Here is a 16,651-nt window from a genome sequence, read left to right on the forward strand (position 1 = left end):
AAACATTTCACAAATAAATTTTCAGGGAAAAGAAAGGAGGAAGACAGACCCTCCTAACAATAAAAGAGGAGGAAAATAAGACCCTCAAAGAGACACATCAATAAATATCAAACAATGGTCTGTAAATGGATCTGGGTTCAAATAAATAAAAATACTAACACAATCAGCAAGCTTTCATAATTGACTAGCTATTTGATGAAATGAAGAAACTATTTTTTCTACTATAAAAATACAATAATGGCATTAGTTTCCTGGAAAGTGCTTATTTTCTAGAGATACACATGAAGATATTTATGGATGGTACTCTATGATGTCTTGGATGCTTTAAAATGAAATATTGAAGTGGGCAGTAGGGAGTGGGTATGGTAAAAAACAAAACAGAAATGAATGGCCAATAGTTATTAGCTGTTAAAGCTGTAAGATGAGAGTAATTATACCTTGTTTTCAACTTTGACATATGCTTACATTCACCAATAATTTTTTAAAGTTGTTTAACAATTTCCAAATCAATACAGTGAAGGTAAACAATCATTTTTATAGATGAGTGGAGAAAAGGAGATAAAAATGCAGTGGTTTGGATTCTTGCCTTCCATATGCTTATGTGGTAAAGGGTTGATATCTAGTGTGTGGTGGTATTGGGAGGTATTAGAACCTTTAAGAGGTGGGACCTATTTGAAAATCTCCCAGTCACATTGGGGCATGTGACTCTTGAAGGGGCTACTGGGACTCTGGTCATTTCTCCCTGCCTCTTTTTGCTTCCTGGCTGTCATGAGGTAAGCATCTTCCACTACAATGCACTCCTGCCACGACTGTCATCTTACCACAGGTCCAAAAGTGACAGGGCCAACTGATCATAGACTGAAATCTCCAAACCTGTGAGCCAAAATAAGCCTTTTCTCTTTTAAGTTATTTCACATATTTTGTTACAGTAAATGAAAGCTAACGATAACATAAAATTATATTATTTTTATATAAAAGTTACCAATACATATTTGAAAATAATTACTGTCATAATTAAAGTGCAAATTAACATACTGCACCGTGTTTGTGATACTATGCAGGAACCAGCACTCATGTTCACTGATAGAGACTATAGAAACCAATGTGACTTTTGGAAGACAGATTGGCTACACGATATTTGGAAGACATATGTCCAATTCCAGGAGTTTATTGATTAAATATCCTCAGTAAAGTATGCAAGATATATTTGATGGCAGTGAAAAGGATATTTGTCAAACTAAAAACATGAAACAGCTTGAGTGCTCATCATTAGAAAACTTAGGGTTTAACAGAATGCTATGTAGCCACTAAAAAGGAGGCAGATCCATATGTTAACATGAATAAGAGATCCTAAAAATGTTAAAGAGAAAAGAAGTGCAGTAACCACAGAAAGGTCAACCAATGTATGTATGCCATGTTTAGATTATTCCTAGACAGATCACACACCTGCATTTAAAACAAAAACAAAACAAAAAAAAACACCTGGACAGTGCTTACCTCTGACGGTAGGAATCCTTGACAAAGGAACAGGAAGGAGGAATTTGATTTTTCGCCACATACACGTCTGTATATTTTTATATTTTTAAAAATTTATGTTAGAAAAATATTTATGCCTTTTAAAAGGTCTTGAAAATCAATTAGAAAAATGCCAACTCTCCCATTTGAAGAAAAATGAGTAGAGAGCTTTAAAGGAACCCACATCAGCTTCCACACTGCCACCTGTTTCGGTGCCTGTGCCCCCTCCCCACTGGCACTTTCACACCGTGATTTTCTTGGGTGGCGATAGCCTGCAGTCTCCTGCACACTGTCGGCAGATGGGGGTGTGTGTGTGCCTAAGGGGCAGGCAGGTTCCTTGGGATCTGCAGGTGCCTGGGAGTACCAACGTGTTCAGGATCGTTGGGCACCCATGGGTCAGCAGGCCCCAGGAGCTGGGAAGAGGGTTCCAGAGGTGCCCAGGGTTTGAGAGGCGAGGGTGGCCCGTGCAGTTGGGAGGAGGATTGGAAAGTGCCCTGAGGTCGGGTCGGGAGGTCCCCACAGGGGTCGGAAGGTGTGTGATGGGGTGGTGGGCACGTGCCGGGGGTCTGCACCCCCAGCCGGCGTCTCCCCTGGTTTCACGGCTGCACAAAGCCCTGGTCGGCTCCTTCTGGGCCACCTCGACCCAGCAAGGTGGCGGCACGAACCGTTCTGGCTCACCCGCCATCCCCAAGTCCCTGGCGCCCCTGCGAGGCCAGCCGCAGGCGACTCCAAGACCGAGCTGGGGTCTCTCAGGGGCACAGGAGCGCGTCCTCTACGATGCCGGCACACACCAGGTAGTGGAGACCGCCAGCCGATCGCCCTCCCCAGGAACCGTTCGCGGGGGAACCTCGAGGTCCCCTCAGCCAGGCGGCCACTGCGCGAAGCCCTCCCGCGCCCGGCCCAGAAACCACTCCAGCGGGCTCTGCTGCCCAAGCCCCGCGCCTGCCACTACCTCTGGGGCCCTCGGCTCCCTGGGCCGGGTCCGCGGCTCCCGCGGGCTCCACCGTTGAGGGTCGGGGCCTGGCCGCCATGTCTCAGCGCGCGCCGCCGCCTTGTTCGACGGCTGATTGGACCAAACCCGCACGCGGGCCGCGCCTGCGCAGTGGCCTCCACGTGCCAGTTGGAAGCTGGGCGGGGTCGAAGTCTGGCTCTGTGCCTAGCTGTTACCGCGCAGGCTTGAAGCTTTAGCCCACAATTGCAAATCCGGTTTAGAGGATCGGGGAGTGTGCGAGCTTCCAAGCTGGTGATTGGCCAGTTGAGCAGGTAATCACTTGCGCGTGGGTAAAGTCCGCTGGGCCCCCAGCTCTGAGTTTCAGCAGTTGGAAGGATCAGCTCCTCTCTGCCAAGTGCAAGGCCCCCCCAAAGGATGGTTACCTGGTGTGGAGAGAAGCAGATACAAAGACGCTTCCAGAGTTTTCCCCAGGAGGTTGGGGGAAGAGCAGTCTCAGAGGGAACCCACCAACCATAACCCATAACCTCCGCAGCTCCAGAGGCCCAGCAGTGAGGCTTGGGCAGGGAGGAGGGACTGAATTATCTAGAATGTTCCAGGGTAGCGGGTGGGTGCTGCCTGCAGCTTCCAGAGGCATCTGGGTCATTCCCTTCTGAGCCTAGACGTGTTCACCATGACAATGGACAACCTGGTGCTGGCATTCAACCTCTTTTCTTAAAAGCCATGATCCTAAATCAGGAACACTTAATCCCAAAGACTATCTTTTCCTCAGGCTCTACAGTGTTTGTGCTTCCATCTTACAGCTCAGCCCTTGGGTAAACAAGTAACATGTCGGGTGGGCAGTATGTGGCTGCTTGGCCACCTGCAATCACGTTCACTCCTCTGTTGTGCCTGGTCTCTAGGCTGCAGGAGTGCGTGGTGTAGTTAGGTATAGTGGTTGGAGTCCTAGAGAAATTATTTTTTTGACTCTTTTTCTTGTCCTCTGAATTCCTGCCTCTGGTGATGACAACCATAACTACAGCCAGGCATGGCTTATAGGGATGGAAATAGATTTTATGCAGTACTGACAGTAAAGGAGAGAGCAGAGCTTTATTATTATTTGTGCAGAGATTATTTGCACTTTTAAAGCAAGAATGGGGAAGGGGAAATTGTGTCTAGAGATTCAGCAAAATGGAAAAGGACAAAAGTTTGATCAGTGTAAATGTGACTAGACCAGCAATGTTTGTGGCAATAGTCTAAGTAAGGATTCTATCTTTCTGCAGAGGCTGAGATGGACTTTTTCCTGGTTGATGATCATGTTTCTTAGAAATTGCTCTCAGGTTCTGAGAGAAGCCCTTCTGAATAGCAAGAGATGCATATTTTCTGTTTTAAGCTCTTTTTAGCAAATGCTTCAAAGCGGGGCGGTCAGGGGCTTATCTTCAGGTGTTGGCTTGGATGAGTAAGTTTCGCTGGAAGCAGTGGGTTTTCCTCAGGATGACATTTTAATTAAGGTAGTGCAGGTGAGGTGTTGCTGGGGACACAGTTGTATGCTGCTGGAAGTCAGGCTAGATTCCTTTGGTCAAGCCTCTTAGAGTAAGTGTTTGTACCAAATCTGATGAGAGTTCTGTAGTTCTCAATGGGTCCCTGTCCACTGAAATGGCCCCTGATACATATTCTCTTTTGTTGTGTTTCTGTGTTGCCTCATATATTTGGGGGAGTTGCCACTAGATTGAAGCAATCTTGACTACTCTTGCTGGTTCTTTAGTAGTGAAGCATTAAAAGTGGCTCTGGCTCAGAGGATAATTGCAGTAGTCTGAAGAGGCTAAACATAATGGTAGTGTATGCAGAGCTGACACCACCCCAGAAAGGCTCCTGATCTGGCTGACTTGTAATCATTTTTACAGGTTCTACATCACAGAGGGCAGCTTGATGCTGTGTGGGTCACTCAGAAAGTTCACCAGAATGTCTTGATGCCATACCTCACAATCTTTGGATCTGGAATAGGAGGATGAGGACACTGGCAGTGGCCTTCCAGAGGGCCTGAGCTCAGAGGATGTCCTGCTAGTAGGAAACTTGGAGTTGTGCATCCTTGTACATCCTCATCCCAGGTTGGCTCACATAGACTCAGAGGGCAGCAGCAGTGACAGCTGTGTCTTGGGCTGTAATGGCTGGGGGGTGCCACCCCTTAGCCATCCCTGGAAATCCACATAGTCTTGGATCCTCCCTGCCTTTGTCTGTGGCCATTTCTGTGGCTTAATAGTACCTGGACACCTGCAAGGAAGTGCCGGTGAGGGAGCTGGTCACAGTCGGAGGTGTAGATCTGAGGCCCTCCAGGCCAGTTTTCCTCTCCTGTTCCAGGCATACCTTGGGCTCTAAAAGTCTCAGAACCCTGACTTTTCCAGCTACATCATGGTCTTTGTGGGGAGAATGGCTCAAGGGTCTGAAGTTGACTTTGACTGGGACTGGACCTCCTGAGAAGGGGCCTGCATTGAGGCATGAGGCCCCTTCTCACTCCTGTGCTCAGCCCTGTGAGGAGGGACCTCTACCTCCAAGTCCTGTAACCAACTCATACAAACCATTGATAGCTTTATTGAGGGTCTCCCTGAGGAGAGGGAGGTAGACCCCCACTGTGTTCTACCTTCATTTCCTTAAAATATCATCCTAGACTCAGTGGACACGGGTGAGACGCCATAACTAGGTGAAATACCCTCTCTCTGGGCCTTCCTAAGGAACCATTCCTAAAGAAATTAAAAATGACACCTTGGCTGTTTCACACTGTGTATGCCTGAGAGGTGGGGTTGGAGGAAAGGTGAAAGGTGGGTTTGCCTAGCCTTGAACTTTCTAAGCTCCAGGAACAGTAGAGTAGCGGCTCGGTGAGCCGCTCCAGGGAGGCCAGACACTTGCCCATTGTCCTCATCTTCACACTAGGGGATGGAAAGCTGAGGCTACCGCTCCCAGACAGGAAGGGAAATGACTCACTACATAGGCTGTGACCTGCGAGGAGCCTGTTTTCAGCCCTACCCACCCTTTGTGAGCTGCATTTGGAGGGGCAACTTTGGTTTGGAGAGAAGGGCATAAAGCAGAGCATGCCTGTATTGTAGGTTTTCCCTAACAAAGTATCACAGACTGGGTAGCTTAGGATCAGATATTTGTTGTCTGACAGCTCTGAAGTCCAGAGTAGCATACTGTATGCTACTATCTTTCTATAGCTTTATAAGTGCTCAGAACCAGGGAGGCTGGGAATGTATGTAGCTCAGTAGGTAGAGTGATTGCCTTCCATGCATAAGGCCTTGGATTCAATCCCCAGCACCACCAAAAGAGGAAAAAAAGTCTCCATAAGTGCTCAGAACCAGATTCTAGAGGCGCTTTTCATCTGATCTAGGTTTGGAAAGAGTTTATTATGTTTTTTTTTTTTTTTTTTTGGTGTCTTAGGTAGGGATTTGATTGAGATTTTACTTAACCTATCAATCAAGTTAAAAGAATTCTAACCCTAACAGTAATGATTGAACTGCTCTTGTACAAGCGATCTCTGCATTTATTTGTATTTCTTTTGATCTCTTGAAACCATGTTTCAAGGTTTTCTGAAGGCACATTTGTATGTATTTTGATAAACTTATACTTAAGTACTTTAGTTTTGGGGGTGCTATTGTAAATAGTATTTTTAAATTTCAAATTCTAATTATTCTCATATTGTTGACATCAATTGACTTATGTCTGTTGGCCATCTACTTTGCTTCCTTTTATGTCCATCTGTCTCAATCTGTTTTCTGTTGCTAAAATTGAATACCTAGACTGAATAATTCATAAAGAAAATAAATGTATTTGACGATTCTGGAGACCAGGAAGTCCAAGGTTGAGAGGCTGCATCTGTTGAGAATTTTGTGATGAAACCTTTGTGTGGAGTCCTGAGGGGTTACTAGCCTTGGTGAGGCCAAGTGTACTAGGGAGCACTTGCTTTCAGAGTAGGGCCACTCCCTCCATGACATACTGATCTTTTAATTCATGAATGTATTTATCATGGCTCAGTCACTTCTCAAAGGTCTCCAAATATCTTCAGCATATGACTTTGGGGAGTGGGTTTCCAACACATGGATTCTGAAAGACAACCATACAAACCACAGCACAGTCCTTTTAGATCAAGACATGGCATGGTGGGCTCTGTTTCAGTTTGAATGTCTAAAATTATAGTATGAGATAATCAGAACACTGAATTTCAGAGGTCATAGGCAGTGGCATAGTCCTCTATGCAACACTGAACAAACTAACAACGTACAGACTCAGGATGGAGTTGCTGCCTGTGGAAAGAGATAAAAAGTTGTTTTGGGGAATGATGATGCAGTATAAGATCTTCCATGTTAATGAGAAGTGGGTCACAAGGGTCACCAGCTTCTCCCTGGCAGGCGTAACCTTGTGGGGCTTCTGGAATTGACTCACATCTGGCTGTCCCTCCTAGGGAGGCTCCTATGTGTCAAGAGGCAGACCTGGGCTTTTGCCTCTGTGTTCTCCTGAGTTTAACATCTATATATACAGAACCCTCTTTGGCCTGCTGTTGTGCACAAGGGTAAAGGCCAGCCAGGGGGCCCAGGTGTGGACTAGAGCAGAGGCTTGGGATAACCATTGCTTGGATGTAATGCAATTCTGTTATTTATTCACCTATTGAAGGTCATCCTGATTTCTTAAGATGTTTGACCATTGTAAATAGAATTGCTGTACGTGATTGCATGCTGTTGTTTAGACATTTTCTAGGTCTAAATTCTTAGGATCTTCTTGGATCATATGGTGAGATCACGTTTAACTTTGGAAAAAAACTCAAACTTTTTTTCAAGTGTGAACTGATATGCTATCCCCCAGAAATGAGATCGAATTCCTATTGTTCCACATCCTCTAGGTGATATCGCATTACGTTTTTTTATCCTTTTAATACAAGAGTAGTAGTGCTATCACAGCTTATTTTTTCCTCATAAAGGTTGATGCTAATATCATTTTTATGATTCTTTGTTGTCTGTATATCTTCTTTGATGAGACGTTGTTTCAGATCTTTACCTGTTTTTTTTCTTAACCTGGTTTTGATTAGATCGTTTTCTTATTGTTGAGTTTCTTACTATATTTAAGATACAAGACTGTTTTAGATATATATTTTCCTAGTTTGTAGCTGATATTTTGTTTCATGAATGTGATTTTTTTGGGGTAAACATTTTAAATTTTAATTAAATCTACATTATCCACCTATTCTTTTGTGGATTTGTTTAGGAGCTTATTTAAAAACATTGTGAAACATGTTGTGTTTTCTTCTACAATTTTCACAGTTTGCTATTTAAATGTGAATCTCTGGGCTATTTTGAGTGTTTTGAGAACCTCATAAATTTTGCTGTGTCCATTTCTCCTGCAGGATTTCCAGCTGTTCCAATACAATCTGTTTAGCAGATGCTCTCGTAATCGAAGGCCTTTCACTCTTTAGTCAAATCATCTGAGAACATATAGTGGGTGTGTTTTGAATTTTCCATTTATCTCCACTTGTCTGTTTCTTCACCAGCATGTTTTCTTCCTGGCTTTACCTCCCTGATAGGTGTTAGGATCTGGATGTGTGAGTTCCGCAAGTTTGTCCTTTTGCAGTCAGTGTCATCTATTCTAGGTTTAGAAACTGGGGATTTAAATGGCAGATCAAGTTTGAGATAATTTCATCTTTACTATATTGAGACCTGAACAAGGAACATCTCTGCAGTTATTTATGTTTTGTTTGATTTCTTTCAATTATTTCAAGGTTTTCTGAAAGTATAATTATAATTGAAATTTGCTTTATTTTTGTTTGTTTTTGTTTTTATTTTGTGGTTCTGAGGATTGAACTCAGGGCCTCACAGACTGAATTGCATCCCCAGCCCTTTTTTGTTTTTCATTTTTAGACAGGGTCTTGCTAAGCTTCCCAGGTTGACCTCAAACTTGCGATCCTCTTATCGCACTCTCCTAAGTATCTGGGATTACAGGCCCACACCTTAAAGATTTATGTTTAAGGATTTCAATTTGGCGGTGATGATATTTTAAATGGAAATGCTTTTTTAAATGTTCTTATTCCAGTTTTCAAATTCTGATATTTCCAATTCATTATTGCTGTTAATAGGAAATCAATGGACTTTTCTGTTGGTGTGTACTTTGCTTCTTATTATCTCCATCCATTCCTACCAAAGCATGTGATAGTGGACTCTTTTTCTGTTTGATTTCCAAAGTCATGGTTTGTAATAATCATGAATTTTAGAGCTTCACAGGTACTACCACAGTAAGCATGGAACATCCTAAACTGCCGAGGTGGCTAGCAGGGCTGCTCAGAGCCAGTGTTTCTGACCCTCAAGAAGTGCTTGCCTTCTGTGGGCAGATGTCCTTTGTCCATGGTGTGTTTTATACTCAGAACTCACCCAGGGAGATGTTGTGGCTTGGGGATACTTGGAAGCCTGTCTGCAGTGAGGATCAGCTTTGTTCTCCTTAGAACCCACCGGGGGAGATGAGACAGGTTTGGCATGTCTGGGGACCATGTCTATGGTGAAGAACAGAGCTTCTTTCTCCTTGGCACCTACGTGTGAAGATGCCTCACAGCTTCAGTTTTTCTGACTTCCATGTATGAAAAGGAAGAGTGAGGAAAAAGATTCCCACTCACAGCCCCAAGTGTCAAGGAGGAAGCTCTGTCATATTCTTCATTTGCTCAGGTAACATTTCAGCAGGATTTCACTTTGCAAAAGTATCCTTATTGAGACTTTGACTGCTTATCACCATCATGGCATACTGAAGTATTTTTTATGGGTTGGGTATGTTTCTGGGAAGATATCTCAGGACATAGAAAGGATAAACACAGACATAACATCAGCATGGTAAGGGATGGGCAGGGAGGGCATGGAGCTACACCGGGGCCTGAATAGAAGGGGCAACGTGCATCTCATTCTTGCTTTAATTTGTATTTAAACTTTTTTTTAGTTGCATATGAACCCAACTTTTATTTAATTTATTCATTTTTATGTGGTGCTGAGGATCGAACCCTGTGTCTCATACATACTAGGCAAGTTCTCTACCACTGAGCCACAACCCCAGACTTTTTATTTGTATTTTAATGGGTCATTTTTCTTATAGTGTTAAAATGCTTATACTATTGAAAAGTTGACATATTAAAAATAAAATTAAATGTAAATATGTCTGTTAAAAGAAGAACCTTATTGGAGTGGGGGGGGCGGTTATAGTTAGTTCAGTGGTGGAATGATGCCTATAATGTGTGAAGACCTGGACTCAGCCCTAGGCACTGCAGGAAAAATCAAAATAAAAGAACAAAACACAGACCGGGAAATTCTACAGTATAAATTACCTACTTTTGTTAATAATCAGGTGACAAGAAAATGGAGGAGCACTTAAGACGTATTGATTGAATGTGATGGATGCTCCTAGTTTGAACCTGATTTGTTTATATCTAACTATGAAATTTACTTGAAGTAATTAGAGAAGTCTATGTATTCATTGGGCATTTGATTCTAAGGAATTATTATTGATTATTTTCAAGGATAAATAAAAATGATAACTGCTAAAAATATTGTAGCTATATAAGAAAGTTCTTTCCATTACAGAATTAAATCGTTTATAGAAGAAACCAGATGATGCCTGGGCTTTCTGGGTGAGTCTGTTCACAGTGGTGTGGGCCTTCTGGGTGGGGGACCAGGGTTGATGGCTGTGTGGAAAGCCACACTACCCAGAATCTTTGGGGTACCAGGACCAGCATGTGGCATGTGGCTCCTATGTATCCAGGAGTGAGGGTTGTGGTGGCAGAATGCTGGACTACACTACCCCACAATCTTCAGAGGACCACATTTTCCAGGAGGCCCTGCAGTGAGGGATGCCTGGGGAAAACAGCTATATTACCCAGAATTCATAGGGTTTCCTGAGAAATTGTATGGCACATAGCTCCCAGAAGCCTTTCTGGAAACAGGCGGAGAGGCGTTCACTGGGTTGCACCACACAGAATCCTCAGGATATCAGAGCAAGCATGAGGCCTGTAGTTTCCAAGTTCCTTCATGGAATGCCAGATCACACTCCCCATAATCTTCAGGGGTGCTAAGTGAGCATAAAGCATGCAGCTCCTAGGAGCTCTGGGGTGAGGCCTGCAAAAGTAGGATGGACTGCACTACCCAGAATCCTCTAGGTCTACTGTCCCCAGAGGGCTGTGCAGTGAGGGCTGTGTCATCAAAACAGACTACCTTCCCAAAATCCCTAAGCATGCCCCTGTGAATGGACAGCCCGTAGCTCCTGTGGCACTCCGTGATGAGAGCTGAGTTGGTAGAACACTGGATGGCACTGCCCAGAATCCATGGGGATGCTGGGGCAGATGTGCAGTCTGTAATTCCACAGGTTTCCATGATGAGGGCCGCACTGATAGAGCATGGACTGTATCTAGAGTCCTTGAGGTACCAGGGCAAGCATGAAATCTGCAGCTCCTGTTCTCCTCCTGGCAAGGGTACAGGGGCAAAACACTGGGCTGCATGACACAGAATCATAAGGGGAAGCAGAGCCCGGGATCTTCTGCAATGAGCATGGGGCAGAGAACTGATCTATACTTCCCAGAATTTTCTGGAGTGGGGCGGTTGCCTAGGCTTACAACTCCCAGCAGCCTCCACATAGGAATGTGGGCGATGAGAGCTGCACCCACTGCTCAGAATACTTGGTGGTGTCTGGGTGAACGTGCAGCCTGCAGTTCCCAGAAGCTTCTCTGACCAGGGCTGCCTTGGTACTGGAGGAGGGTACCAAGAATCCTCAGGGTGCCAGGGCAAGCAGGAAGCCTGCAGTTCTGCTGGTGCATTAGACTATATACCCAGCAACCACAGAGGTGGGTGGACTACATTACCACAACCCTCCGGAATGAACACAGCCAGCCCCAGTCAAGTGTGGGAACAGATTTTATTCAGTAACAAAGCCGGACAGTCACCAGGAAGGCCAGGAGCAGCACCGCCTCCTAGCAGTGAACAGCCTCCTGCGCTGGCCGGGTGGCTAGGGACGGGGCCTCGTGGCACCATCTTGGACGTCTGTGGGCCTCCTTCAGGGTGAGAACGCGAGCTTCCTCTTGAGGCCTTGGCTCTGGGACACAGAAGGTCACCCCGCAAGGAGGGACGGAGTTCGCTACTCTCACAGAAGCCAGAGGCAGACACGTGGGCAGAGGACCTTTGTGGTCAGGTCTACAGGTCACTTGGAGCGCCCTTCTCCTCAGAGCAGCCTAGGGAGACGCCTGGCGAGGACACCCTAGATTTTAGGTCTAGAGGGTCACCCGGAGCCCCTTCTCCTCAGAGCAGCCTAGGGAGGTGTCCAGCAAGGACACCCTGGGTTTCAGGTCTAGAGGTCACCCAGAGCGCCCTTCTCCTCAGAGCAGCCTAGGGAGATGCCCAGCGAGGACACCCTGGGTTTCAGCTCTAGAGGTCACCCAGAGCACCCTTCTCCTCAGAGCAGCCTAGGGAGATGTCCAGCGAGGACACCCTGGGTTTCAGGTCTAGAGGGTCACCCAGAGTGCCGTTCTCCTTGGAGAAGCCTAAGGAGACACTTGCTGAGGACACCTGCAAGTCAGGTCTAGGAGGGTCACCTGGAGTGCCCTTTTCCTCAGAGCAGCCTAGGGAGACACCCAGTGAGGACACTTGTGGGTCAGGTCTAGAGGGTCACCTAGAGCGTCCATCTCCTCAGAGCATCCTCAGGGAGAAGCCTGGCCAGGACACCTGTGTGTCAGGTTTAGAGGGTCACCTGGAACGTCATCCCAGATCAGCTCAGTGAGACACCCAGCCAAGGCACCCTGTGGGTCAGGTCTATAGGGTCATCGGGAGTACCTTTCTTCTCAGAGCATCCTCAGGGAGAAGCCTGGCCAGGACACCTGTGTGTCAGATCTAGAGGGTCACCTCGAGCACCCTTCTCCTCAGAGCAGCCTAGGGAAATGCCTTGTGAGGGCACCTGTGGGTCAGGTCTAGAGGGTCGCCTGGAATGCCCTTCTCAGAGCTGCCTCAGAGAGACACCTGGATCAGGGACACTGTCGGTCATCTCTAAGGATGCCTAGAGTTCCCTTCTCAGCAGAGAAGCCTGAGGGAGACACCTGGCTTTGGGCAACTGTGGGTCATGTCCCCAGGGGATGCCTGGAACTCCATTCTTCTCAGAGCTGCCTGAGGTAGATGTCCTGGAAAATTCTGGAAGGACCAGCAGCAGGTGTGGGAAATGTGGTATTGGTGAGGAGAGAGCCCCACCTGGGACTGAGCTGAGGGCAGCTTTGCTGTGCTCACTGCTATCTCCTTCACTATTTCATTCAGGCTGGCTGTGCAGCAGGGTCCTGCCTTAGCTCTGACCCTAATCACCTTTTTTTTTTTAAAGAAAATTTACATTATGTTTATTTTGCTACAATTTTTAAAAATATTTTTTAGTTGTAGTTGGACATAATACCTTTATTTTATTTATTTATTTTTATGTGGTGCTGAGGATTGAACCCAGTGCATTGCACGTGCTAGGCGAGCACTTTACACTGAGCCACAACCCCAGTCCCCTTATCATTCTCAACACAGTTACCCCAGGTAGTTTCTGGGGATCCTGGCTGGGATGAAGGAGGATGCTGAATGAGGGTCCTAAGCCTGGGAGGGACTCCATTACTTGTTTTCCTTATTGTTTAATGGTTCTTTTTTGCAGTGTTAAAATAGTAGAAAAAATATGGAAATATGAAAAGCATGTGTTAACAGCCCACTACTTTATTTAAATTTAGTATATTATTTGTAACAAATTTATTGATTAAAAATGTATTCCAGGGCTGGGGCTGTAGCTCTGTGGTAGAGTGCTTGCCTAGCATGTGTGAGGCATTGGGTTTGATCCTCAGAACCACATATAAATAAATATAATAAAAGTATTGTGTCAATCTACACCTAAAAAATTAAGAAAATGTATTCCGTGGCTTTCATGAAACGAAACTCATGAACCACATCTTCTTTGGTTGAGAAAGTTGCAGTTAATAATTGTCAGTATATGTGCATTTTCTCTCTTTTGAAATGTTTTTATACATACACCACAATATGTCTTCCATATTTAGATGAAATTACTCTAAAATTTCAGTGTTAACTATTATATTGCAAGGTACTTAAAACCACTATAGATGAAATTTCCTCAGAACTCAAATCATTACAATATGTAAGAGATAAGTCAATAGCTGATTTTTGTAATTAAGATACATTTACCAAAAATAAACTTTTTAAAACAGACATTTTCTTTTCTACTTTTCAATTTAGAAAGTGTATCCCTATGTCTTACTAAAGTTCTACATTTATAGAAAGTTCTCTTATTTCTTGCAAATAAGGGATTGGGTCTTCTGATGAACGTGATGTTTTTTATATTGCCAGGAATTCTTTTTGGAGAATTCTATTAGTGTTTTGTTTGTGTTCAAAGTATCATTTAAAAATATACCATGTGCTTTTGAATTCAGAAATTTGAATTTCTTTTTTTGAGGTTGTATGTTTTTAGTACTTAGGGTTATTTCATGTGATGTGCAATAATTATATTTTATCCTAATGTTTGTACCCCTGTGTGCTTATAAGTTGGCTTTTAGTACAAAGTTGAGTATATCTCATATCTGTTGGATTCATTGAAAAGTACACATACTTTTATCATATTTAAAAACTTATAATATTTGAATTAGTAGAAGCAGAGGTTAGATATGTTAGTATTGTGAGCTGAACAAAGTGCAGATTTACTTTAATTATTTTGGGGAGGTTGATAAAATGACTTCTTCCCTATTGTACTCCTGCTATGGTTGTCTGTGATCGGATGTCTGGCCTGGAGAGATTTTTTTCACACTGGGTGTTGAACTCAGGGCCTTGTATGTGCTTGGCAAGCACTTAGCTACATACATCCCCAGCCCTTTTTAAAATTTGAGACAGGGTATTGCTATATTGCACAGATTTTGGCCTCAAATTTATTATCCTCTTGCCTTAGCCTCCCTGGTAGCTGGGATGACAGGCATGTGTCAAAGTGCCTGGCATATCCTGGAGGATTTTGATGTCAGTATCACATGTTTCCAATGTGTTAATAATTTCATAAGGTATATTATGTCCATTTTTCTTTTCAACAGTCAATAATTGCTTTTTGTTGTTTTTATGGTATGCTTAACATGAACATGCTTTATGATGTGTCCCTGCTGTTCATGATAGTCTAGTTATGCAATCCACTGTAAGAGTATTTTGATTCTGATAGTCTCAACTGTGTTTCAGGTCCAACATATTTTCCTAGAAGCAGTGGTTATTCATTTCCTATTTGATTACACAAATAAGACACAAATTATTTTTTTTTCTTTTGTGGTACTAAGGGTTGAACCCAGGGCCTCCTGCATGTTGGGCAAACACTCTTCCACTGAGCTGCATTGACAGACAGCTCCATAGATCCTTTAGTTATTATTAGCTTCGTGATTTACTAGAGTGATTATAAAATTATGTAAAAGTTCTACTGAATTTGGAGACATTCAAGAGTCTGGACATCCAGTAATCCTTTGTGATTTCTAGAAAATAGAGTGTTTTTTCATAACACAACAGCATCTAAGATCAGGCATGTACGGAGCTTCCACTTGTGCTCCTTGTGTCTCACCATTTCCTTCAGAATATCATGGAGGAAATGAACCTTGGTGTCTTTTTAAACTTTTCTTCTCACAAGGTCTCAGTCTTAGTTGCCAATCTTGTTTACCTTTTTCTTTTCATTCAAGAGTTTGGGCATCAGATAATTCCTTGTGGTTTTTAGAAGGTAGAATGTTTTCCCACGACACAGATGCATCTAAAATCACTCTTGGACTGACTGCCACCTGTGCTCCTCTGGGCTCACTACTTTTTGCAGAGCATCATGAAGATGGACACTGGTGTCCTTTTAAACTTTTCTGCCCAGAAGGTGTCACTCATCATGGTTGCCAGTGCTGTTACCTTTTTCTTTTCTTTGACTATTTGTCCAGGGCAAATATTTTATTTATTACTGCTAAAGGGTGTGCATAGAAACAAAGTAAAGACAAGGATTATTTGGGATAAGTAATCCAAAGTCAAAGTGAGACAATTTGCCCTTGGAACATATATTTTTACAAAGCCACTCTTTTGAGAAAATTCAGCCATGAGTTGAAATAGAATATCTAAATGTTACTTTTTCCTCTAGTCTAAAATGACCACGTTTTTCAAAGGCTCGTGACAGCATAAATATATAGTTTACATGTGTGTTGTTACTTCAACACAGAACATATACAGAAACTTCAAAGAAAGGGCAAAGATCTCCCAGGTAGCCTCAACCTGATTTTTCCCTTGTTATGACTTATGTGCACTATCTCAGGTGTGTTAACATCTTAGAGCATTTGAAGGAAGGACAAATACTGGTGTGCTACAATTAACTGAAGTTGTATATCCTTTGGATCTCAGTTCTGCCTCTTCCTGTTCCAGGACCCCATCCAGTACCCCAAATGATATCCAGTCAACATGTCTCCATAGAATCCTCTTGGGGTGACAGTTTCTCTGAACTTTCTTGTTCCAGTGACCTCAGCACTGAGCAGGAATTGTCAGGTATTTTTTAGACTGTTCTCCTTTGGGTTTTACTTGGTTTTTCTCATGTTTAGACTGGGGCTATTTATTTGGGGAAGCAGTTACAGAGATGGAGAGCTGCTCTGTCATCTCAGGCCCTCAAGGTGAATGTCATGTTAGTACTAACTGTTCTCACCTGGCTCAGGTAATGCCTTTCAAGTTTCTCACTGTGAAATTACTGTTCTCTGCATGTCCATGTTGTCTCTGCTTTCTGGAGGAAGTCACTACACAGGGCCCACAATTAAGGAGCAGGGAGTTAGCTCCACCTCTTTGATGGCCATGTCTGCCTCAGTCATCTGGAATGCTTCTGCACAAGAGGTTTCTAGTCAACCCCATTTATTTGTTCAATCAGTCATTTATTTGTACAAGTGTGGTCATCCGGATAGTTCCTTAAGCTGTTTTTTGTTATCCTTTTTTAAAAGTACCTTGTTGCTCAATTCATTCCTGCTTAGCCATTGGGAGTTCCTTCCATTGGAGAATGGTCATGACTAAAAGCTTGGAGCTTTCATTCCTTCACCTCATCCTGTGGGGAAAGAACCTGGAGACTGAGTTAATAATCCATCATGCCTACATGATTAAGTCTCCACAGAAGTCTCTTTTTTAAAAAAGTGGTTTGGGGAGTTTCTGAATT

Source organism: Marmota monax, unplaced genomic scaffold, assembly GCF_021218885.2.
Source record: "Marmota monax isolate L192 unplaced genomic scaffold, Marmota_monax_Labrador192_F-V1.1 WCK01_AAM20220418_F8-fsc00076, whole genome shotgun sequence".
NCBI classification, from domain to species: Eukaryota; Metazoa; Chordata; class Mammalia; order Rodentia; family Sciuridae; genus Marmota; species Marmota monax.